Source organism: Stegodyphus dumicola, chromosome 9 (genome assembly GCF_044657685.1).
Source record: "Stegodyphus dumicola isolate Sdum_Otavi_A_Nest chromosome 9, ASM4465768v1".
Classification (NCBI taxonomy): Eukaryota; Metazoa; Arthropoda; class Arachnida; order Araneae; family Eresidae; genus Stegodyphus; species Stegodyphus dumicola.
This window is the reverse complement of record NC_140776.1, coordinates 124,723,745-124,749,963: the sequence shown is the minus strand read 5'-3', so window position 1 is coordinate 124,749,963 and position 26,219 is coordinate 124,723,745. Positions and strand designations below refer to the sequence as shown.

At 32.1% G+C, this 26,219-nt stretch overlaps 1 protein-coding gene across 1 annotated transcript in view; it reads left to right on the top strand.

The window, feature by feature from the left end:
- The window catches only part of LOC118204434 (neuropeptides capa receptor-like), a 324,528-nt gene that overhangs the window by 69,964 nt on the left and 228,345 nt on the right, over positions 1-26,219 (top strand). The window lies entirely within an intron of this gene.

Sequence of the window (26,219 nt, the reverse complement as noted above, 5' to 3'; positions counted from 1 at the left end):
TTGGCCGCACCAAAAGTATATAAATATATGTATATATATATCCACTCCGTTAATCGGCTCAGTGATCTCAGTGTCTTTATTCCTATATGATTGTAAATTTTGCATTTTTTTGCTTTAAAAATGATTGAATTATGTTGTTCTTCTCTTCCGATAAGGGTTTTTATGCCTTTAGCAAATCTGTATGCAATATATGTAGAATTATAAACAATTTAAAAGCTGTTTAAGAGCGTTAAGCCTAATTTTTAAATAACATGGCAGACATAATTGTTTACATTTGAAACTTTGCAGAATAGTGATTTGTTTTGCCAATCTAGACAAACTAAGTTTCTCAATAGCAAAGATAACACCTTCTTTTATTATTGCGAATTAAATCATACTTAATCCATTTTGAATTTATTGGAGGAAATAAGTGTTTAAGATTTACTTCGTATTTTAATATAGATATTTTGAGTTTTTATGTGTTTTAGTCTTGTGCAGAAGTGAGGACTGAATTATTTGAGTGAGAAATACTGAATCGTCTGTGAAAAACTGTTTTTGTTTTACTTTACTTCTTTGGTTTGTTTAATTTCTTTTATACATCGTTTTAGATTTATTGTAATATTTGAATAGAGCATGTTCAACGATTAGATAATTCTTCAGATAATATAAATTTTGTGCATCGTGAGTTAAAAAATGAATGAAATGTAACTCTGTTAAGGGAACTGAGCGTAGCGCCAGAGGGTCACTAAGTTTAAATGAAATGCCAGAAAAAAATGCGTGTAATTTAATATTCCGTACAAGGAAGTCATGTGTTGCATACATGAGATTTTTTTATATTCGTTGTATTATTTGTTTAAAATAAAATTAAATTTGTTTATTTGTTTAAAAATAATACATGTCGATAGCATTTGAAACATGATGCCACCAAAACTAGCTATAAAAAATAATTTTGATTTTAATACTACCATTCATGCTGGGAAAAAGAATGGAAAAGATCGAAGAAGAAAAGGAAACGGGGCAGTTCTTTGAAGTCTAAGTGCACGATTATATTTTTGACATTATTTTCTGTTCACCACCGCTTCGCGTCCAGTTTTGGCATTCGTCACCGGCACAGCGGGCATAAAAACTGTTGACATAGTGATATGATACAATATAAATAATAAGAAGACGATACAAGAACTATCTCATCTATCTCCGCTATTTGTAGGTTTTGTATCACTCACTACCGAAACTCCAATGGCTTAATGTATCTTCGTCACTGTCACAACTTTGCTGCTTTCCTTGAGCCCGTTTTCTTCCTAATTTTGGAAGCTGAAACTTCGACGCACATGTATTATTTTCATTTATGTTTTAGAAATTCATTAAGCTTTACGTAGAGCGAGACAGCTTCGAAAGCCATACGTATCCTCCCCGGAATTCCAAACGCAGGTCTTCCAACTGCTAACTATACGCGCTAATTATTTTCATCACAAGAATACGCACGAGACAACACGATAATTTCTTCCATTTAACGTCCACTTAAAAAAGGCCTGGGGAAACACGCGAGACCTAGTCAGAGTCTGATTCCAGGTGATGCGGAGATATCCTCCACCGCATTTTACTATGAATGCTATTGCGGATAATTATTATGTTTTGTGCAACAAAGAAATGCGAAAAATTAAAAGTGCTATCGCCAGGAATCGATATCGGATCTTCCTAGATGAACAAGATATCCTCAAAAGTATGCGCGAAAGAATGGGATAACTCTGTTTTATTTCCTTCTATGAAGTAAATTAAGGACTGTCATCTCGAAAAATTTCAGTTATCAGATTATACTGAAGATATCCGTATGTACGGACATAATAAAGGCCCTTTTATTCAAAACGGATCGTAAAATGGATTTTTTTGTGACGTCTGTACGTACGTACGTACGTGTGTATTTCGCATAATTCAAAAACGATTCGCAGTAAAACGCTACAATTTTGTATACGGGACTGCTATAATATCAAGTTCTGCACCTTTCTTTTTTATTGTAATTGGCTGTACCAAAATTATATACTGAGAGAGATAGATAGATAGATGCAACGAAGCACTATTTTGGAAGCACTGATGTAAGAGCACTGAGACGTAGAAGCGTAGCAATGTTGTTTAGCGTAGATACTTGATCCATATTAAAGAGGAACAAGGTCGAGCCGGATTAATTTCCTTTTTTTTTTTATCTAAATTCACATTTGTGCCACTATTCACTTAGCACTTCAATCGTGCTTATTTCCAAAACATTTACATTTTTGATACTATGACGATAAAAGGAAGCATATGATTGCAGCAGTGTCTTGCCAGGAGGTAAGCGTAATTAGCGATTCAGAGGAAGAAGGGAGGGAGTTAAAAAGTTTCAGTTCCGAGTTAAAACGTTTTGGTTTACAATTACTTGATTGAGCAAGAGGTATCTGTATTAAGCGTTACGTAGGAACGGGTGATTAATTTGAATTTGAATGACGCAGTTTAGACTTATAGCGCTATTTTTAAGGCAGAGGAAGTCCCCAAATTAAATAAAAATAAAAATAAAAGAAGTTTTAGCCAATTAAATATGGAAATTGTGTTTTTTCATATTATATATATATATATATATATGTAAGATATGAAACTCAAAATTACTCATTTTAATATGGCTACGTCTCCTTCTTGTAATCTAAACTACAGGACTTGAAAATTACCGCATTAATGTCATCTCAGTGCCATAAGCATTGATCAGAACTCTTGGCCGATCACCGATCAAAACTGAAATAAAAGCTTCTGATCCAGATATAGGGCAAAAAACTGCTTTATATGCCCTGAAGTGCGAATTCCCTTTTTTCCACTTTCTCTAGCTTGGCTAGTGAGTAAATAATCGCTACGCTATAGCATCTATTATCTTGTAACGTGGATTAGTTGTATATAAAATTGTGGGGTGCTTATGTTTTAGATTTTGTTTTGCTATAATAAAATTTGATGTGGATACCACGTGACTTCGTTGTATTGCCTAATAAGTCATAAACATTTTTTGCTGCATTTTATTAAAATTTATTTCCTGGAATTTCATTAGATATCTTTCTCGTTCAATTAATTCAGTTCTCACTCCGCGGTAGAACAGAAATACATAAAAGCTCATTAAAAATAAATACATAAAAGCTCTTCATTAAAAATTGTAAAATATAGAAAAACGTAAAACATCGAACAACAGTTAAAAAATTTTTTTACAATTTAAATTATCGTTTCTACGCAAAAACAAGCAATTTGGCCGGCGGGCAAGAAGGCAGAGGGCAAGAAGGTGAACTATGTAAGTTTACTTTTGATCCCACTCAGCAAAAAGACATTGAAGGTGTAGATACTGACTTATTATGCTTATTCTACTGAGTTTCAAATGTAAACAAATGGCCGTTCGTTAGGCTTAACTTGCCCCTTAAACTTTTAAATTGTTGATATCGCATTATGGTTAACAAAAGGCATAAAACCCTTAACCAGAAGATAAAAACTGCATAATTCAATCGCTTTTAAAGCAAAAAATGCACAATTTACCAACATATGAGAATATAAAAAACTAAGTTTGCCGAGCCAGATAACAGAGGGGAAATGTATATATATATATATATATTAAAAAGGAAATTCTTCAAGCTATTGCTTAAAAGCAAATGAGATACTGTGATTCCCGTGTAAAATTTTTTAACACTATGCATGAATAAATTGTAATGCAAAAAATTAAAATACAAGAAGTATGAAATACTAAACAAGAAAAACTGACAAATAAAAAGTGAATGTAAAACTCAATTCAAATTTAAAAGTTAAAAAATGTTGATGAAAGTTTAAACCATCCTAAAACATTTTAAAAGTACAACAAAAATTATTTAAAACACAAGTAAAATTACAAAGAAGCGGTAAATCGTAAATTAGCCTAATTCGAATCTCATTACGGACTTATCAAGGAAATGCACAATGAGTTTCGAATCCAGCTAACTCCATAACGCGTTTCGTTAAAAAGAAGAATTTAGACTGAACACGAAAAAATGTTTTGAGTATTAAACAGACAAAAATACCTAATATAACTTAAGTCTCAATTTTTCTGTTTCATTTCCCGACGCGTCCGCTGGTTAAAAGTAAATGAGAAACACATTAATGGTGCAAGAAAAAATTATACAAACTAGCCTGGTAAGGCAAATGTACAGAATAAAATAAATAGCGAATTGCTATTAGTCAACATATACGTAATTTTAATATAGTTTATATTATACGGTTATATATATACGATTGGTGCAGCCGATTGCAAGGAAACCAGGAAGTGCTCAATTACATGGTATAGCACTCTCATATACACAATTTCTATGTTCTAGGGCTACTCGTTCTTGAGTTATGGGAGATACATACATAAGTACGTACCGACGACAAGAAAATCTCTTCTGAATCCATTTTAAATCTATATTGCGAAAGGTTTTGGTAAACACAGTCTGTTATTCTATATAGATATTAAAAAAAATTGAAATGGTTTCGAGAGCGGTTGAAATGAATATTTTCATCGAAATATGATACCCGGAATTTTTGCGATTACAATACTTCCTTTACTTCATACAAAGAACTAAAAAGTCGCCCCTAAGGGATTTTTTTTAACTGCAACTATATCTCCGAAAGCATAAATTATCGTCTGCTACTTGACAGTGTTCTTTTCATTCAGAAGGCCGCTTTTAAGAAGTAGCACCGGATAGAAGGCACTTTGCGAAGGAAACGCTTTTGTGCACTTTGCAAAACAAATTATGCAAATGTAGTAATTAAAAAACGCTATGAAAGCCATGGTTTTCGAATATATAGGTAATATTTTACTTCAGATGGAAAAATTGTTCAAAATTTTACTTCAGATGGAAAAATTGTTCAAAATTTTACTTCAGATGGAAAAATTGTTCAAAATACACAGTCAAGAGAAAAACGAAATGTTTAGATTGTGTAGACCTTTAATATTAAAAATAAAATAAATTAAGTTAAAGTTTAAAATGTTTAGATTGTGGCAAATGTTTAGATTGTTGCAAAGGTAGACCTTTAATATTAAAAGAAAATAAACCAAGTTAAAGTTTAAAATGTTTAGATTGTTGCAAATGTTTAGATTGTTGCAAAGGTAGACCTTTAATATTAAAAGAAAATAAACCAAATTAAAGTTTAAAATGTTTAGATTGTTGCAAATGTTTAGATTGTTGCAAAGGTAGGCCTTTAATATTAAAAGAAAATAAACCAAGTTGCAAAATCATTAACATGCTCGGTGTCAACTGTAAACAAAGTGATTAATGCTGATTTGAATCTTAAAAAGGCGAAAAACATAATGTACATCGTCTTTCTCCATGACATATCGCCGAACCCAGAAAGCGCTGCAAAATTCTTTATGAAAAAGTATTAAAAGTGTGTGTTTAAAAGACTGCGATAAAATGAGATCCATTTATTATCATGAAAGTGGAAAAAAAAATCTTTAAGCATGATCCAAAGACTCTAAAAATCGTTTTTCGAAGGGATTTATGATTGTTGCTGGTTTTTCATATAACGCCAAATTAAAAATAAAGAATGTGGAGAGAAATAAGATCAGCTCCACATTTGTCAGGAACATATTTTAGACTCAATTTTCAAATATGAAATGCCTTCTCTATTCCCTCCGTGCTATCAATCAGTAGAAATGCGTGAAGACAAAACGAGTAGTTACACGTTCATTTCATGGAAAAAATGGAACAGGATACAGGTATCGAGCCCATATCCTTCATTCTTATCCCCTATTAAATCTCTTAAGTATCACCCACGGACTTTTGCGCTATTGGACTTTTAAAACACGGATTGTCCAAAAGTCGACCTGCAACCCTCCTTGGGGACATTGGAAAGCTGTTCAAAGGAATGGAATAAAATACCTCTTCCAATGCTACTAGAGGCTTTGTTGAGTTGAAAATTATGATATGGAAAGATTGGAATGAATAAGGATTGTCAGATTATTTAAAACACAAACATTTTAGGTAAAATATTTCTGTAAATACAATAAAAATCGTCTAAAAAGTGCGCGAATAGCCTGTGTAAAAAAACGTAATACTTTAGACGGAATTCTAAAAATATTCTGCTTTTAAAATCTTTGGAATTTTGCTTGCTGGATTTCAAGCGACGTAAAGGATGTTTGATATTTATAAAGTTAAAGAGACAAAAAAAATTGTCTTAGCCTGAGTAAATTCCAGAGCGGAATGGTAAACCGCGAGCTCAGCGAGAGCATTAACAAAAAACTACTTTGATGGGACGTCAAAATCTAAACACTAAAATCTAAATACAGATTTTCTTTCTTTGTTTCCTTTTTAGTGCAAAAGGACTATTAGTCTCGAAACGCAATTTTGCATTATTTCACTTTTCAGTCGAGTCTGTTGCCATTCGGGAAAAGTAGATATTATTCTTTCATACTGAATCTGTGTGTTATTAATCAGCAAACTATTAAAGGCCACAGATACAATTCTTAAGAACAGTACTTGTGATTTTGCTTTTGAATACGACTGATTTAAATAAAAATACAAAAATTAATTCGTGATTAATCTAATTGTTAAAAACATTCCATACTTTTCTAGAATTACGTTTCACTTTTTAAATACGCGGATATATAATGGAATTACACGGAAAATATACATAAGATATGTAACAAATAATAATATACAGAATAATAATAATATACATAAATATCCAGAAGATATATAAAATTCCCATGTCAGTCTAAATGCATATTCATCTAATGACCTATGAATTGCTGCCTCATTACACCTAGGCCAGCTCCTTTTATAATCTCAACCGATAAACCACATTAAACTTTAAAACAGCTCCTCTGCGCGAACGTTAAAATCTGAGCTCTTTTAGAACTTTTAGCCCAAAGGTGCAATTTGCCCAGAAGTGCTAAATTTCGTTTTGGCATTTTGCGTTGATTCATTAGAAACGGGGAATCACTTTGCATTATCTTGATGGAACATTGCCGTTTTTCGCCGGAACTCAGTTCGACGTTTTTCCTTGATAGCAGCGTTACACGGACTAGCATCTTGCTGTATACCTTACTGTTGAGGGTTTTACATTTTTCCAAATCTCTTTGTGAATAATACCGAAGCAATCCCACCAGATATAAAGCATCATCTTTTTGTTAGACAAATTGCGCTTTGTGATGCTACCAGCGAGCTCACCTGGCGCAGACCAACACTCTTTTCGGCCTGCGTTGTTGAAGAAATCCACTTTTCATCACAAAAGATCATCAGGTCCACAAATTTTCTCTTGCGTTCATATTCGAGCAGATGAGCGCAGGCCCGACCACGTCTGTCCTAATTTGCTGGAGTCAGTTCATGCGGGACCCAGCGATTGAACTTGTACGTTACGTTTATGTCATGGGTAGCGCGACTAATGGGCATGGCACTAACGTCTAACTCCTTAGCAACCTCTCGAATGGTTGCATGTTGATAATCTTCCACAATTTCTCTCAGGCAGGTCTCATCAACATCATTTGGCCGGCCAGAGCGCTCTGCTTCTTGAATGTCCTTGTTTTTGAACTTTGGATAACAAACCTTCACAATGTCGTATGATACAACATTAGTACCTAAAGCTGTACACATGATTTGGTGACATTCTGTAGCTGACATTTTGCAACAGAACTGAAAGTAAATGATGGTTCTAATCTGGTAGCGTGATAGTTCTATTTCAGACGCCTTGTTTTTTCAATGATAACTTTTTTTTTCGGGAATTTCACAACACATTGTTCTTAAGCAAGTCTCTTTCTTTCAAATGCCAAAACTCGTTTGACAAAATATGATTAAACACGCCAACGTGAACTGTTCACAAACGATATACGCAAACGGTTGCGGGAAACTTACGTTAAAATCTGATATTTAGTTTGTTCGTTAAAAGTATATGCAAAAAATCCTTTAGCATTAAATTTTAAAAAATGAAATTCGTATTTCGAAATAATTACTTTCATACATTGTTTTATCGTCGATAAACAGTGTGTGTGTTCGAAATGTGAGCTCGATATTTTAATAGAAAGTAGTTTAAAAATCGATGACAAACTTTTGACTCTACCGAAAAACACCATAAATGAGTTAAATAAAAGTTTATGATAAACTTACCAGTTTTTTCTATGTAGCTTTTATTTGTCACCCACATGCATTTGTAATCTATTCTGCAGGAGAATTTGATTTTTTTTTGTTTGTTTGCACCGCTGATTGGACCGCTTATTTGCTGCTATGCTTCAAGACATTATGTACAGCCAGTGGGAAGTTATTTACTATCCAGCGGACCAGCAGCCCTAAAGCATGGTCGACAGGCAGGTCGATCGGACATTTATTTTTGTGTATTAGTCGAATCACAATAATAGTTTATACTCGTAGATGATAATGGTTTACATTATGTAGAACTAAAACCTATAGACACTGGAATTTTACAAATTTTGAAAACGGAATTTTACAGATATTTACAATGATGTACTTAACAGTTATAGTTTGGAAGACAAATTTTGGAGCATTGTCTTTACATTTGAATTTTGAACAGAATTTGGAATTGTGTTATTAAGTGTTACATTTACTAAAATGTTTTTAGTTATTGCAGAACTAATGTTTACAGTCTGTACAATGATTAATGTTTACGATGTTTTTAGTCTTGAAAGATGCTACAACTCATCAGAGTTATTATTTATGTATTTAATTATCTGTATCTCTCTATTCAGAACTTCACGATTGTCCGGGAGACATTCGCATCACTTTCGTTTATTACTTGTCGATGGTTTTGACAGTTGTAGCGTTCCCGTTATGTGACATTCATGTAAGTAATGGTTAAGAACGCTCCACAACTACATACGTCCGTTTCTCTGTAGCCAAACCTGTGTATATATGCAGGGGGAATCAATGACATGCGATAATTGTGTGGCACAGCTGCAGTTAGTCTGAATTTCTGTGGAGGCCTTCGGAAAATTTGATTTTCCGGCAACATTTGATTGAGTTCTGGCATACTTTAAACTGAGCGAACTCAGAACAGACGCGACTTCTCCAATCCGATGATCTCAAACTGTCAAATGAAGTACCCAGCTGTCAGAAGCTTAAGTTATTCAGCATTACTCCGTGACCTTAGCCGCATTTATGCAAAGTGCTCTAGATAAGTCAAAAACTGCACCCCCTTACACATTTCATCCACAAGTGCAAAAGAAACGCATTAGCGCGTTAACACCAGGGTTGTCAACAAAAATCAACCCACAAATAAATTTAACTCCAAAATGCTAGGAAGAGCGCAGAAAAGCAACTTACCGAAGAAGAAGATGAAGATATAAATAATCACCTACAAGGTCTAGATGTCTCTAGAATGTATGTCACTCTTAACGAGCGATGTACTTTCTTGTTAAGCATCTGGAAATTTTTCTGATAATAGCAATAAACAGATCATTTAATTCTTTTAATTTATTTGGGATTTTTTTGGGGGGAGCAACAGTGTTAATCTGTTTACAAAGAGGAATTCAGTTTCACTAATTATTTATTTGCTTTTCCATAGCAGTTATTATACGCCACAAAACTAAAGTCCTTACCCGAATTTTATTTTCAAACCTTACAGCAAACAAATGCATACTTTCATTTATAAAAATGTTTCAAATTCTGAATAGAGTCATGTCTTCGTATTTAAAAAAATTGGTTTTGTATAAAATACGAAATCAAACATTTTACACATTTCTCCGGCCCCTATATTTATATTGAAAAACATTCTGTGCTCGTGATAACAAAGTCTGATGTGGGCACCACCATATGACTTCTTTGTACTGCATATTAAAATGCATACATTTTTTGCTGCACGTCATTTAAACTTATTTCTTCGAATTATTCTAAATTAATCCAATCCTCAAGGCAAGTTGAAAATGATATCCAAAATTGCAAATTTTGAAATTAAATATCTCGGTCAGTTTTCGTTGTAAAGGAGACACACGTTTTCGTAAACGTTCCCAAATACAAGTATAGAAAACGGGTGACCATATTATTAGATTTCGTTATTTTCCCAACTCTTTTTTTTTATTTTGACACTGAAAACATGAATATTTCTGATATTTAAAGCACTTTTGTAATTGGAAGTATATGACTACGACCAGCATTTGCGAAACCAAAGCCCGGGTAAGGAATTTTAAGTCGGGTAAAGGGATGACAACATATAATATGCAATTTTCGTACTACCGATTGCAGTAAAAATGGAGGTAGACAACTGGACGTTATAGCAGTTCCATATACAAAATTCCAATGTTCTACGACTAATCGTTTTTGAGTTATGCGAAATTACAGACGTACAGACGTCATGAAATATTTCCTTTGAAATATGATACCCGAAATGTTTTCTTAAGAAATCGGTTAATGAAGTTAGGATAATTCGAAGAAATAAGTTTAAATGAAATGCAGCAAAAGATGAATACAATTTAGTAGTCCGTAGAAGGAAGTCATGTGGTGTACCCATCATATTTGTAATATCAAATATATCTATTAATTTTTGTCATATTGGAGTGAAACATTTTGCTTTTTTTTCTTTTTCCTTTATATAAAGAGCTCAAAATTTTCCTAGGTATAAGCATAAGGATTGGGTGAGTGTATAAAAAGTTAGGTTTCGTATTTTATACAAAATTAAATTTTACAAATTTACGAACATAAAATAAATGTTTGTGGCATTGAAAACAATTTTGTATTTGGAAGTAAATGTCCGATTGTTGCGAAAATAAAGACCGTGTAAGCACTTTCGTGGACACAGAATATCATTCGTCTGATCGGTACAATGATTAGCGTTGCCTGCTGCCACATCGTTGAACCCGAGTTCTTATCCCGGACGTGTAATGAATGTTTGCAAATGAGTAGCAAGAGCTCTTAAACTACCCCTGAGACGAAAGTTCCGTGGAGAAACAGATAGTAAGGGTATCCAAGACAAGAAACCCCAAAATTCTTTCCTTGGGGAGTGTTCTTCACGAAAACTGAGGCCGAGATGAGCAGTCAACCGCAAGATACCAAAGGGTTGGGTCTACGATAGACTAACTCTGTGTCTCTTGACTAGGATAAATTCGTCGATCACATTTGGGTTACGTACAAAAGAGAAGGTGTAGTCGCTTCGTTGTAATTATAGTGAAATATCTCATTATCTTCAGTGGTAAATTTACTCATTCAAGTCCATTAAAACTACATGCTAAATATAACTGCAATAATATCAATACAAACTATCGTGTTTGAGAGTTTAAAAAAAGTAAATTACCACCATAAAATGCTGACGATTACATTTACGTTTTGGCAACATTATTAGATTTATTATGCTGAATGATATATTTTAAATTACCTATGTATTTTCCTGCGAGGTTTGTCAGGCTCAAGATGAAACTGACAGTTAAGTTGAAAGATTTGCAACAATTATCAACTAAATTTGAAATAAAATCTCTAAATGGGCCAGTTATCTTTCAGTAATTCAAAATTATCATGATTTTTATTAAGGTTATTATTTAAATTAACAAGCTATTTACGATTTCAGCCTTTACTATAACTTCTTTTTTTCCCCATTTCCCCCTCGAGAATGCCAATCGACTAGCTAGTACCGAAACTGAGGTTTGGGAGTGTAAGACTGAGCCTATTTCTAGCCTGAGCGGTCACGCTACGTATAGTTTCTGCCAGTTCTGATAAGCTGTGATTATTCGGCTTTGCGTTATCGCTGCCCCCATTTGAATTTGATAGGCCGGTTACTATGAAACTAACCGAACAGGCATAACTACATTTGAATCTGATACGCCGGCTGAGCCAGCTTAGAGTAAAATTTAATTCTGTAGTGTAGTAGTCTTTAACGACTATACTACTACTATAAATCAAAATTTACTGCTTCCTTTAGTTGGATGACTACGAGCTGAGATTGATTTAGTTAGCATGATTTTCTAGGTTCTGTTTAAAAGTTCTGTTTTCTAAGTTTAAAGGGCGAGATATTTTCCTTACCTTTATGTTTTCTAGAATATTCGTGAAAACTTCAAATCATTATACATACTTTCATTTTTTTATAAAAAATTAAAAATGTAGCCTTGGTATCAAATGACTTTTGATAAAAAAACAGTTACAAGAAGGGCGTACAAGATATATCTTTTAATTGGTTTCTTGAATTGGCTTGAATGATCGCAGTGATAAACGTAAAATATGGTTTTGTATTGCAATTATACTGCTTTATTTGAATTAGGTACAGATCACGTGAAGGATTTCATCGCGAACAGGAAAGAACTGAACCTGCCGTTGGCGAACGAATCATCTTATAGATGCTTAGATACAAGTTGTGATGACGAACACCTCAGGAGACGGATCCAAGGTCACCTACTACTCTTTGCGTACTGGTCTTTCGATGGAAATTTCGGCTGGAAGGTTTTTAAGTACCTACATACCGCAAAGATATAAGACATTTAAAAACAGTCATGTTTTCTGGGAGATAGGAAACCAGTTGCAATAATACGGCAGTCAGCAATACAAACCACCATTTCCAACAGCATAATCTATCGTTATTATACAGGGTGATCGGAAAGCCCTGCATATCGAAGTTCTAGAATTACTGAAATTGCAAAATGGGTATTAATCGCAAGTTATTTCATTGCTTGAGAATTCTATATTGTTACAAGTAATATAAGCTTATCCTGTGAGTTTTCAAAGCCATTTTGTTTGGTTCAAAATAGAGCTTGGTTTTTTACGAATTTTTATGCTTGACTTAAACTTCACAATGCATAAATTCGATTGCGATGCCATCTTTCTCACATTCGTTGTTTGTGATTTCGTCCGTTTGTCCATTTTGTCCGAACTGAGTTCAGACGGTATTTCTTACGGTCTTACGACGTATGCTTCCAGTTTCTCGAAATCAATTTACCAAAAATAAAATCATTATTTTATTAAATTCACAAACATCTGGGAAGGTCTCTTTAAACGCTTCAGGAATTTTCCTGTAAGAATGCGCTGCTATGTAATGGTCAATTATAAAAATTCCTTCTGCCAAAGAAACCTTCATTTCCATCTGGCAACAAACAAGCAATTTTGAAGATAGCATTCTAACTTGCAACTAAAATTTCAAGTAGTACATTATTTGTACTAATATATTTATTGATATAATTTAATATTAATACACTTTTGCAATTCTCAGAATTTTTTAAAATTTGAGCTTTGACACCTGGATCACATTGTATTTTCTACATACGGACCGGTCAGCGGACAAACGGGAAGATTGTTGAGCCCTGGGGATTCCACCCTAGCTCGTATCCCAGTGAAAGGGCTGTTGGAGTGGAATATGTCTTCTGTGATAAGGTGATAAGTTCGCATAAAGGAAGAAGAAACTGAAGTTTAATATGGACAAGGGTGTCTCGAGAGCATAAGATGAAAATTATTATTATTTAGCTTCCGAATACGTTTTCAATAGTGGTTAAGTTGAATTAATTGTTTTAAAAAATAATATTAATGTGTTACCATTGTTTCAAACGCAGGCTCGAGAGCCACGTATGGCTCTCGCACGTAAAATGTAGAGATATTTGAATTTGTTTGAAAAAAAAAAAAGGAATTTTAAGATAGGTTTTTCTCTTGTTGATTGTATGTAGCCTTTTATTTTGGATGTTCAATAAAATCTTCATGCGGTGCTTCCATGCGCATTTAAAATCTTCATGCGGTGTTTTTATTGGCGTTCAACACCAGACCGTTAAAGCATTAACACCACACCACACTTCGTATTGTGTATGTGTGACGCGAATACGAGCCAATTCCTTAAGAAGCCCTTCATGAAGGCATCCCTACCTTTAGGCAGTGCGCCTTGTCTTACATTGCCTTCTTAACTAATGAAGAATCTGCTTGTCAGATTTTGAACACACGTAGTCCTCTACCCGAACATCTTTCACGTCGAAATCTTAATTTTAAATTTCGAATTTTTTATTTCACATTTTGCACCAATTTAATGATTTTTTTAAAAACTCAGCAATCTGCAAGCGAGCAGTGACAACACTGTTCGAAATAAAATATTTTTATCTCCAGTAAAGCGTTAGACTGTTGTTATTCGGCGAAATGTAAGCTATTTATATCTTTTAATGTTAATCAACAAACTCGGCTTTTTAAAAGCAATACTACTGAAAAGCCACGGCCTGAAATAAAATATTTTTTTCCATGCGTGAGCGTGTTGCAATTCAGTATAGAGTAAGTTACTCGTATTTGACAGAATAAATCAACTTTTAGATTCAATCTATCTGTTACAGGATAACAGACTAAGCGATTTAAAATCAATATATGAAGTTCTTAAAAACATTTTTTCAACTTTTTAAAAATCTAAATAATCCAATACTAAATACATTTTTATTATATAATATAATATAATATTTACTCTATATAAATAAATTTTCAATTTTCAATAGTTCTAAAAGATGACGTCACGTTTTCTGCTCATGGCACATTAATTATTCTTTTGGGGGCTTAAAACAGCCTATTAGTCTCGAGACGTGATTTTGCACGGTTCACATAATTGCGTTGTTTCACTTTTCATTCGAATCTGTTGCCTTTCGAAAAACATAGAATCTATTATTCTTTCACACTGTTACGAATTAGTATGTACGTATGTAAATAATTTTACTAAAATTATGTTTAAAATGGTCGAATGAAAGGCCCCAAGAATTAAATTTCGATGTAAAAATAAGGTTACAGGCGCAAGTCCATTTAATTTTGAGATAAATGGCTATCTCCTTAAATTTACAAGGTAGTGCTAACCTGGTATTGTTTTGGTGAATAAATTTTGTCGGCAATATTTTGGTCCGGTCCCTGTAAAATTGTGATTGATCCCTATATGTAATTGTATCTGTATCCTGCCCTCACATGTAACTGTGACTGTATGTCTTCCAGCAATTTCGAGAAATCGAAGGTAATGGAATTACATATATATAATAAAAATATATATTAATTATATATATAAATTATATATATATATATATATAATAAAAAAAAATATATATATATATATATAATAAAAATATATTATATATATATATATATATATATATACATATTATATATATATAATAAAAATATATATTAATTATATATATATATATATTATATATATATAATAAAAATATATATAATAAAAATGTATATATCGGTGGGGGAAAATTATATAAGAAAAGAGAGAGTATCAGTTCTCAGTTTAAAACAGACCTCCGAGTACTGAGAGATATCTGTGCGAGCTTCGCTTTTTAGATGAGCTTTGCATTAGATCTGTCCGAAAAGCTTTTGGAGATTTTCAGAAATATCAAGTGTTGCTTTTGCAAAAATCAATTTTATCACGTAATCATTGATTCTGTGTGCATTCAATCCATTACGAAACCAAATGCGCGTATTTTCAAACATACAGAAGTTATATAATGTTCTTCTTTTAGTTAAATGTTTGGTTCTTTCCCATGGATCATCTCTATTGAAACCATGACTGATAAACCATATTCAAATTTAAATGGGCCTTTTTGGGCTATCATTAAAATCTAAATCTTTTTAATTTCTCAGCCCAAAAGGGCTATTAGTCTGGGAAAGAGATTTTGTATTGCTTCACTTTAATGCATTGTTTCACTTTTCATTCGAGTCTTTTGCCTTTCAGAAAAATGTGAAATATTTATCTTCCAAATTTAATCTCTCTCTTATTATTCAACAAACTAAGCTATTTAAATGTAATAGATGTAGCCGTTAAGAATAGCATTTTTATTACTTTTGAATCTGATATAGTTAAATAAAGATGCATTTTAGTCATGACATAGCTAATTAAAAATATTTAAAGTTCATATAAATAGTTTTTCATTTTAATGGATTGTTTCACTTTTCATTCGAGTCTGTTTCATTCAGGAAAAAGAAGCTATCATTCTTTCATATCTAATCTGTCTTTTTAATGAACAAACTTAACTATTTAAAAGCAATAGATGGCAGTTCCTAAGAATACTACCTTTTTACTACCAAATCGGATAAATTTGAATATAAATGCTTTCGTTCATGGTATATCTAATTAAAAACATTAAACTCTTTTATACCGTAATATAACATGCTTTTGCAATTTTTAAATGTACTGAAGTGCATAACGTTACGCGAAACTATATGTTAGCTGTCTAACGTAAATATAACTAGCTATAGAACTTAAATATATATTATAAAACGTTATACGAATATATTATGCATATTCGTTGTTAGTCTTCTTATGTTAGTCTAAAAGCATATTCATCTAATATACTCAAAAAAATATGTCGCTATTCCTTTGGGCCATCTATATTAATCATTAATCTCCTCTCTCTCTAAAGATAAACCATATTGTTAAGAATTTTGTGTTTGGATAGATAATTTTAGTGGAATTATGATTAAAATTGTGTATTTCCTTGTGTAATACAGCGCGAGACAAATTTTAACAAAAAGCTATGCCGGGAAAGTAAAAATACAGGAGCACGTGCTTTTAACATTGAATAAATGGTTATCTCGGTAATTCGTATTGAAATTGAATAAATGTAATTGGCCACTATGTGAGCTGAAATCGTAATTTCACCATTGGATTGCTTTCCAGAAATCTCTAGAAGCAGAAAATACTAGAAATATCTCGCGACCGGTTGAAAGCTATAAAAGCCGGAGAGAAAGCATCTGAGTTCTGTTGTTTAACTACTGCTGTTGAGAGTTGTTATTTCCGCGCGAATCGAGAAATCCGAGTTAACTTTCTCTTTAGATGCGCTTTGTACTGCTTTGTGTTTAACGTTTTTAGTAGATTAAAGTGTAACTGCTGATTATATTGCGTGACACTGTGAACACCTGTACGAATATCTCTGAGGAAAATTCCAAAATTGTGATAAATTTCTTTTGATAAGAATAAATTTTATTAAACTATTATCGGACGTGTGCATTCTATCTATAATGAACCTGTATATACGCAACAATAATTTCGATAATTATGAGTTTCAGTCTAAGTGTTTTTAAAATTCGTGTTCCCCAAGAATGTTAAATAATAGTTAAAAACTCAGAAATTTATTTATTTATTCATTCATTTTAGACATATTTTATCCTTTTTCACTTTTGTATAATTAACTTTTACAGAATGTTTTTTATAGTTACGTGGTAGCTACTTTTATAGCTTTCACTTTACATAGCAACTGTTATCCTAAGCAAATGCTTACGAAATGTTTTCCGTTCACAGTAAACCGCTCACTCGTCCGTCACACTGCTTGTATTTTATTTCTAATCAGCTTAAGTAAATTCTTCTTGTGTTACATCTCTAAACAAACTGAATGAAACGTTTAAGTCAACTTCTTTGCATTCAGAAAGAAGAAAAAGAATATAATTTCAGTGGAGATACGTGTTTGCTCTGTTTAAATTCTGTAGTAAGATATATGATAATTTGATAGCCTTTTAGCTAAGAAGCTATCTTTTTTTTTCATTTTAATGAATATTAAGGTACTGAGAAAGAAGATTCGCGTTGTTGCAGCCAAGTAAATGAATTCATGATTTTTTTTTTAACTGAGAAAAGGTTTACTCCACTCATTCAAAAAGGATTTCAGTGAAGCGTAACTATTTTATCGATCTCATGAATAATTAAAACATTCGAATGTTAGCTATTATCCTGATAATGTATTCTCTTTCATTCGGTGATATTATGCTCTTACAGAACAGTAAAAAAAGAAGTGATGGAATAAAAGAATGAAAGTCAAAGAGATAAAGAAATAAATGGATTAAAGGAACATTTGGAACTGCTGTTTCCATTTGTACAACCGTAATTTACTAATTGAAAGAATAAATGGTATTTTCTCTTGTTGAATGCAATGATGATTAATATAGATCTAAATTTGTAATTTTTTTTACAGAAGTATTCCAATTAAATAGATTTAGATCCCCAAAATACCGAGATTCAAATAAAAAAGTGAAAAGATTAAGCTTTAATGAAGCAAGAATGGGTTCGTTGTGGTTTTATATGAGCTCGCAGAATATCTATCTGCTCTTGGACTCGTTCCTGGTGACACAACTTTTTTTGTCTTTTTAATTTTATTGTTAAAAAATCACTTTCTTCCAAAATTCAACAACAAATTCACAAAATGTTTTAAACAAGCATATCTTTAGAATTAGCGATACAGTGTTAAGTGTAGTCTTAACAATTTTTATCCCAGAACAGCTATTATTCCCGAATCACTTCTGCGTCGAATAATTTTTGTTGTTCATTTCACTTTTCAAATAACTAGCTTCTACAGTAACCAGGGCCAAAAACAATTACTTTAAAAAAGGAATTTTGTATTTGTAGTAAACAAATTGAAATTATTCTACAGTTCCACAGTTTTAATTAAACTGGGCATATATGGGCAGTATATAAGTAAAACTAAACTGAATAATACTCGTCTAATATTCTAAAAACATCTTTTCTAATGTCATAAAACGTTTTTCTTGCTGTCTTATACACCTTTTCTTGTCCTTAAAGAGTTGTAACTTTTGCACGTTTTGAATTCCCCTTTCGCTGCAATATGTTTTCGGTTATTTCATATTTTCATCATTCTCTTGGGTAATCTCAAAAAGTTCCAAGAAGACGCAAAACTGAAATGTAAGTGGTAAATTGAGCGATATTTTTATTTCTTGTCATGTTTTTTTATTAAACTGGGCATATATGGGCAGTATATAAGTAAAACTAAACTGAATAATACTCGTCTAATATTCTAAAAACATCTTTTCTAATGTCATAAAACGTTTTTCTTGCTGTCTTATACACCTTTTCTTGTCCTTAAAGAGTTGTAACTTTTGCACGTTTTGAATTCCCCTTTCGCTGCAATATGTTTTCGGTTATTTCATATTTTCATCATTCTCTTGGGTAATCTCAAAAAGTTCCAAGAAGACGCAAAACTGAAATGTAAGTGGTAAATTGAGCGATATTTTTATTTCTTGTCATGTTTTTTTATTAAACTGGGCATATATGGGCAGTATATAAGTAAAACTAAACTGAATAATACTCGTCTAATATTCTAAAAACATCTTTTCTAATGTCATAAAACGTTTTTCTTGCTGTCTTATACACCTTTTCTTGTCCTTAAAGAGTTGTAACTTTTGCACGTTTTGAATTCCCCTTTCGCTGCAATATGTTTTCGGTTATTTCATATTTTCATCATTCTCTTGGGTAATCTCAAAAAGTTCCAAGAAGACGCAAAACTGAAATGTAAGTGGTAAATTGAGCGATATTTTTATTTCTTGTCATGTTTTTTTATTAAACTGGGCATATATGGGCAGTATATAAGTAAAACTAAACTGAATAATACTCGTCTAATATTCTAAAAACATCTTTTCTAATGTCATAAAACGTTTTTCTTGCTGTCTTATACACCTTTTCTTGTCCTTAAAGAGTTGTAACTTTTGCACGTTTTGAATTCCCCTTTCGCTGCAATATGTTTTCGGTTATTTCATATTTTCATCATTCTCTTGGGTAATCTCAAAAAGTTCCAAGAAGACGCAAAACTGAAATGTAAGTGGTAAATTGAGCGATATTTTTATTTCTTGTCATGTTTTTTTATTAAACTGGGCATATATGGGCAGTATATAAGTAAAACTAAACTGAATAATACTCGTCTAATATTCTAAAAACATCTTTTCTAATGTCATAAAACGTTTTTCTTGCTGTCTTATACACCTTTTCTTGTCCTTAAAGAGTTGTAACTTTTGCACGTTTTGAATTCCCCTTTCGCTGCAATATGTTTTCGGTTATTTCATATTTTCATCATTCTCTTGGGTAATCTCAAAAAGTTCCAAGAAGACGCAAAACTGAAATGTAAGTGGTAAATTGAGCGATATTTTTATTTCTTGTCATGTTTTTTTATTAAACTGGGCATATATGGGCAGTATATAAGTAAAACTAAACTGAATAATACTCGTCTAATATTCTAAAAACATCTTTTCTAATGTCATAAAACGTTTTTCTTGCTGTCTTATACACCTTTTCTTGTCCTTAAAGAGTTGTAACTTTTGCACGTTTTGAATTCCCCTTTCGCTGCAATATGTTTTCGGTTATTTCATATTTTCATCATTCTCTTGGGTAATCTCAAAAAGTTCCAAGAAGACGCAAAACTGAAATGTAAGTGGTAAATTGAGCGATATTTTTATTTCTTGTCATGTTTTTTTATTAAACTGGGCATATATGGGCAGTATATAAGTAAAACTAAACTGAATAATACTCGTCTAATATTCTAAAAACATCTTTTCTAATGTCATAAAACGTTTTTCTTGCTGTCTTATACACCTTTTCTTGTCCTTAAAGAGTTGTAACTTTTGCACGTTTTGAATTCCCCTTTCGCTGCAATATGTTTTCGGTTATTTCATATTTTCATCATTCTCTTGGGTAATCTCAAAAAGTTCCAAGAAGACGCAAAACTGAAATGTAAGTGGTAAATTGAGCGATATTTTTATTTCTTGTCATGTTTTTTTATTAAACTGGGCATATATGGGCAGTATATAAGTAAAACTAAACTGAATAATACTCGTCTAATATTCTAAAAACATCTTTTCTAATGTCATAAAACGTTTTTCTTGCTGTCTTATACACCTTTTCTTGTCCTTAAAGAGTTGTAACTTTTGCACGTTTTGAATTCCCCTTTCGCTGCAATATGTTTTCGGTTATTTCATATTTTCATCATTCTCTTGGGTAATCTCAAAAAGTTCCAAGAAGACGCAAAACTGAAATGTAAGTGGTAAATTGAGCGATATTTTTATTTCTTGTCATGTTTTTTTATTAAACTGGGCATATATGGGCAGTATATAAGTAAAACTAAACTGAATAATACTCGTCTAATATTCTAAAAACATCTTTTCTAATGTCATAAAACGTTTTTCTTGCTGTCTTATACACCTTTTCTTGTCCTTAAAGAGTTGTAACTTTTGCACGTTTTGAATTCCCCTTTCGCTGCAATATGTTTTCGGTTATTTCATATTTTCATCATTCTCTTGGGTAATCTCAAAAAGTTCCAAGAAGACGCAAAACTGAAATGTAAGTGGTAAATTGAGCGATATTTTTATTTCTTGTCATGTTTTTTTATTAAACTGGGCATATATGGGCAGTATATAAGTAAAACTAAACTGAATAATACTCGTCTAATATTCTAAAAACATCTTTTCTAATGTCATAAAACGTTTTTCTTGCTGTCTTATACACCTTTTCTTGTCCTTAAAGAGTTGTAACTTTTGCACGTTTTGAATTCCCCTTTCGCTGCAATATGTTTTCGGTTATTTCATATTTTCATCATTCTCTTGGGTAATCTCAAAAAGTTCCAAGAAGACGCAAAACTGAAATGTAAGTGGTAAATTGAGCGATATTTTTATTTCTTGTCATGTTTTTTTATTAAACTGGGCATATATGGGCAGTATATAAGTAAAACTAAACTGAATAATACTCGTCTAATATTCTAAAAACATCTTTTCTAATGTCATAAAACGTTTTTCTTGCTGTCTTATACACCTTTTCTTGTCCTTAAAGAGTTATAACTTTTGCACGTTTTGAATTCCCCTTTCGCTGCAATATGTTTTCGGTTATTTCATATTTTCATCATTCTCTTGGGTAATCTCAAAAAGTTCCAAGAAGACGCAAAACTGAAATGTAAGTGGTAAATTGAGCGATATTTTTATTTCTTGTCATGTTTTTTTATTAAACTGGGCATATATGGGCAGTATATAAGTAAAACTAAACTGAATAATACTCGTCTAATATTCTAAAAACATCTTTTCTAATGTCATAAAACGTTTTTCTTGCTGTCTTATACACCTTTTCTTGTCCTTAAAGAGTTATAACTTTTGCACGTTTTGAATTCCCCTTTCGCTGCAATATGTTTTCGGTTATTTCATATTTTCATCATTCTCTTGGGTAATCTCAAAAAGTTCCAAGAAGACGCAAAACTGAAATGTAAGTGGTAAATTGAGCGATATTTTTATTTCTTGTCATGTTTTTTTATTAAACTGGGCATATATGGGCAGTATATAAGTAAAACTAAACTGAATAATACTCGTCTAATATTCTAAAAACATCTTTTCTAATGTCATAAAACGTTTTTCTTGCTGTCTTATACACCTTTTCTTGTCCTTAAAGAGTTGTAACTTTTGCACGTTTTGAATTCCCCTTTCGCTGCAATATGTTTTCGGTTATTTCATATTTTCATCATTCTCTTGGGTAATCTCAAAAAGTTCCAAGAAGACGCAAAACTGAAATGTAAGTGGTAAATTGAGCGATATTTTTATTTCTTGTCATGTTTTTTTATTAAACTGGGCATATATGGGCAGTATATAAGTAAAACTAAACTGAATAATACTCGTCTAATATTCTAAAAACATCTTTTCTAATGTCATAAAACGTTTTTCTTGCTGTCTTATACACCTTTTCTTGTCCTTAAAGAGTTGTAACTTTTGCACGTTTTGAATTCCCCTTTCGCTGCAATATGTTTTCGGTTATTTCATATTTTCATCATTCTCTTGGGTAATCTCAAAAAGTTCCAAGAAGACGCAAAACTGAAATGTAAGTGGTAAATTGAGCGATATTTTTATTTCTTGTCATGTTTTTTTATTAAACTGGGCATATATGGGCAGTATATAAGTAAAACTAAACTGAATAATACTCGTCTAATATTCTAAAAACATCTTTTCTAATGTCATAAAACGTTTTTCTTGCTGTCTTATACACCTTTTCTTGTCCTTAAAGAGTTATAACTTTTGCACGTTTTGAATTCCCCTTTCGCTGCAATATGTTTTCGGTTATTTCATATTTTCATCATTCTCTTGGGTAATCTCAAAAAGTTCCAAGAAGACGCAAAACTGAAATGTAAGTGGTAAATTGAGCGATATTTTTATTTCTTGTCATGTTTTTTTATTAAACTGGGCATATATGGGCAGTATATAAGTAAAACTAAACTGAATAATACTCGTCTAATATTCTAAAAACATCTTTTCTAATGTCATAAAACGTTTTTCTTGCTGTCTTATACACCTTTTCTTGTCCTTAAAGAGTTATAACTTTTGCACGTTTTGAATTCCCCTTTCGCTGCAATATGTTTTCGGTTATTTCATATTTTCATCATTCTCTTGGGTAATCTCAAAAAGTTCCAAGAAGACGCAAAACTGAAATGTAAGTGGTAAATTGAGCGATATTTTTATTTCTTGTCATGTTTTTTTATTAAACTGGGCATATATGGGCAGTATATAAGTAAAACTAAACTGAATAATACTCGTCTAATATTCTAAAAACATCTTTTCTAATGTCATAAAACGTTTTTCTTGCTGTCTTATACACCTTTTCTTGTCCTTAAAGAGTTGTAACTTTTGCACGTTTTGAATTCCCCTTTCGCTGCAATATGTTTTCGGTTATTTCATATTTTCATCATTCTCTTGGGTAATCTCAAAAAGTTCCAAGAAGACGCAAAACTGAAATGTAAGTGGTAAATTGAGCGATATTTTTATTTCTTGTCATGTTTTTTTATTAAACTGGGCATATATGGGCAGTATATAAGTAAAACTAAACTGAATAATACTCGTCTAATATTCTAAAAACATCTTTTCTAATGTCATAAAACGTTTTTCTTGCTGTCTTATACACCTTTTCTTGTCCTTAAAGAGTTATAACTTTTGCACGTTTTGAATTCCCCTTTCGCTGCAATATGTTTTCGGTTATTTCATATTTTCATCATTCTCTTGGGTAATCTCAAAAAGTTCCAAGAAGACGCAAAACTGAAATGTAAGTGGTAAATTGAGCGATATTTTTATTTCTTGTCATGTTTTTTGAAGTGCTGAACCCAGTTTCTAATTTCTACTATTAAATAATGAATAATATATACAGTGTGGTCATAAAAGAAACTTTCCCAAAATCGAAGGGAAATTTCAGATATTGTAAATTCAAGGCATGATCTCAAGACTGTGATGATTTTGATAGAAGTCTCACAATTAAGGTTAGAGCGAAACAATTTCGAAATTTACGAAAGCCAACACACGCGCAAATTGATCAGCGCATTGAGAAACCTTAAATGGCGTTGGAACGATACTCGTAGGACCAAAAGTGGCGGCATAAAACATTTGTAGATAAATAAGGTTTCCTCGAGAAATATTGAAAAAAACGTCATAAACAGAAAACTAATTTTTTCTTGATTCCGTTTTGCCCTAGGGTAACTTTGGTGGGGGGGGGAGTGGATGCGATTATGACAAAAGTCTACCCGATAATTGCAGAATTGTCTTTGACTGTTCAGTTATGCTCAGTTAGATTTGTCAGACATGGACAATCCCAGTTGTATGAAATTCTGTATTATTTGCGTTACCAGTTTTATTTACTCTTTAGCAATTTTAATAAGCTATACACTGGCATCGAAATGAAATTTCGATTGATAAAGCTGATAGGCCGTTAGAGTCTCACATATCGGGGAAGTTTGTTTTGACCACTCTGTACATATGTTTGGGTGTTCATCGCACTGCGAAAAAACGATGTCGTCTAGAGCTACCAAATTTTGAGTACAGAAATAAAAACTTGTCACATGACTACTATAAACGACAATATGCTTAGTGTATTGCTGATTTAATGACAATAAAAAAATCATAGGAATTTTTACGAAAATTTAATGCTGCTTTGCGCTTAAAATACTTTTATTTTATCAAAACCCGATCTTAAATATTAGATACTTCCGCAATAATTTTACTGCATACTTTTCCTATAATGAATACATCCATATAGCTTTATGTAAAAAATTTTCTTAGAAGTATGTTGTTGACTTTGAATGACAAGATCCAGGTCTGTCTCATCATAACTTCAAAAAACCAAATAAATAAAAGTATAATAGTAATTTTCCAGCATGGCATCAGAAGGATCAATAAAATCTAAGCGTCGTCGTGACTTTGACAAGCCCTTTTTTTGTTTTAGTTTTGTTATAACGTTAATCAGGGATCAATAGCATCATTATCTTGAGGTGAAAGAATTCCTCTAAAGACACTTCTCGGGAGACGTTTTCTTTTTTCCGTCACAGAAACACGAGCTGCGGTGTTTGCCAAGTTTGGAAAAGAGGCAGCCGTCCCACTTGCGGTATTTAATTACCATTTTCTTTTCGTTTAGCTTCGTCTTTCATTTTAAGACGGAAGAAATTGGCTGTTTTCAGTTTCTATTTTTCATTTTTATTTTCATTTTCTAATTTATTTATTTTTGTTTTCAACACACATTTTTACTCTTTAACGGACAACATATGTAGACAATTATTTTATGATTAATTTGATGGTAATTTTCTTTAACTTGAAAGAACATTATCAACATGTAACGTATTTTTGGTCATATTCCCCCCTTTTTCTAACTAATTTCGCTGTCTGAAACTATAAAAGAGAAAGTTATGCGAGTAGTTTCATTCCCGAAGAACGCGGTTACAGTAAAAACATAACAAATGAAAAGCATTCATGGATAAATTACTGGTAACAACCACGTTTTAAAAGAAACCTACATTCCAATAAAAAATGCATAGTAATATTAACATTACAATATCTAACGGTAATTGACATATCCATATCAACTACCTTGTAAAGCCCCAGGGGCACTTTACATGAATGACTCTTGTCCGAACTTCTCAAATAGGTCATGGAAGAAAAGAAGGGAAAGGTGGCAAAAAAAGGACTTAGATTTCAAAAGATATAATGCATCAGCGAAAATAAGGCTACGATGGGCTGGCATGTAAATAACATGGAAGTAAGTTGAAATCACATGTTTGGAAAGTTTCTTAAATGAGAAAACACCTGCCACGTTAACGTAAAATCTGAGAAAAATAATAAATGGAAGGGAAAATAAAATGGATGAAATGGTAATACAAAAATGTTTATACGATTGGCAGTGAATAAAAGTAAAAATAATCAAGGGAATATGTTTTACCAATAAATTAGCCCTCAGAGGAGAAAACTATACACGGAGAAATCTACTCGACTTTTTTTTTTTAACTTTGAAAAATCTAGTGTAAAGCTAGGGGGAAAAATACGCGAGTAAATACGGTATTTAGCGACAAAAAATTATAGCTAAATTGTTATGTCGCAAATTGTATATTGTAAATGGTTTGCAAATGATTTCAAACAATTGTGTTTCAGTACCGCAGAAATCCTTAGAAATTCTCCCATACGAACTAGCACTCATTTCCACCCTCTCCCAAAAGACGTAGTCTAATGTTACAAAAAAGTATGAGAAATCTTTCCTTATGACTTTTAAGCACATATTTAAATACACAGTAAAAAAAACTT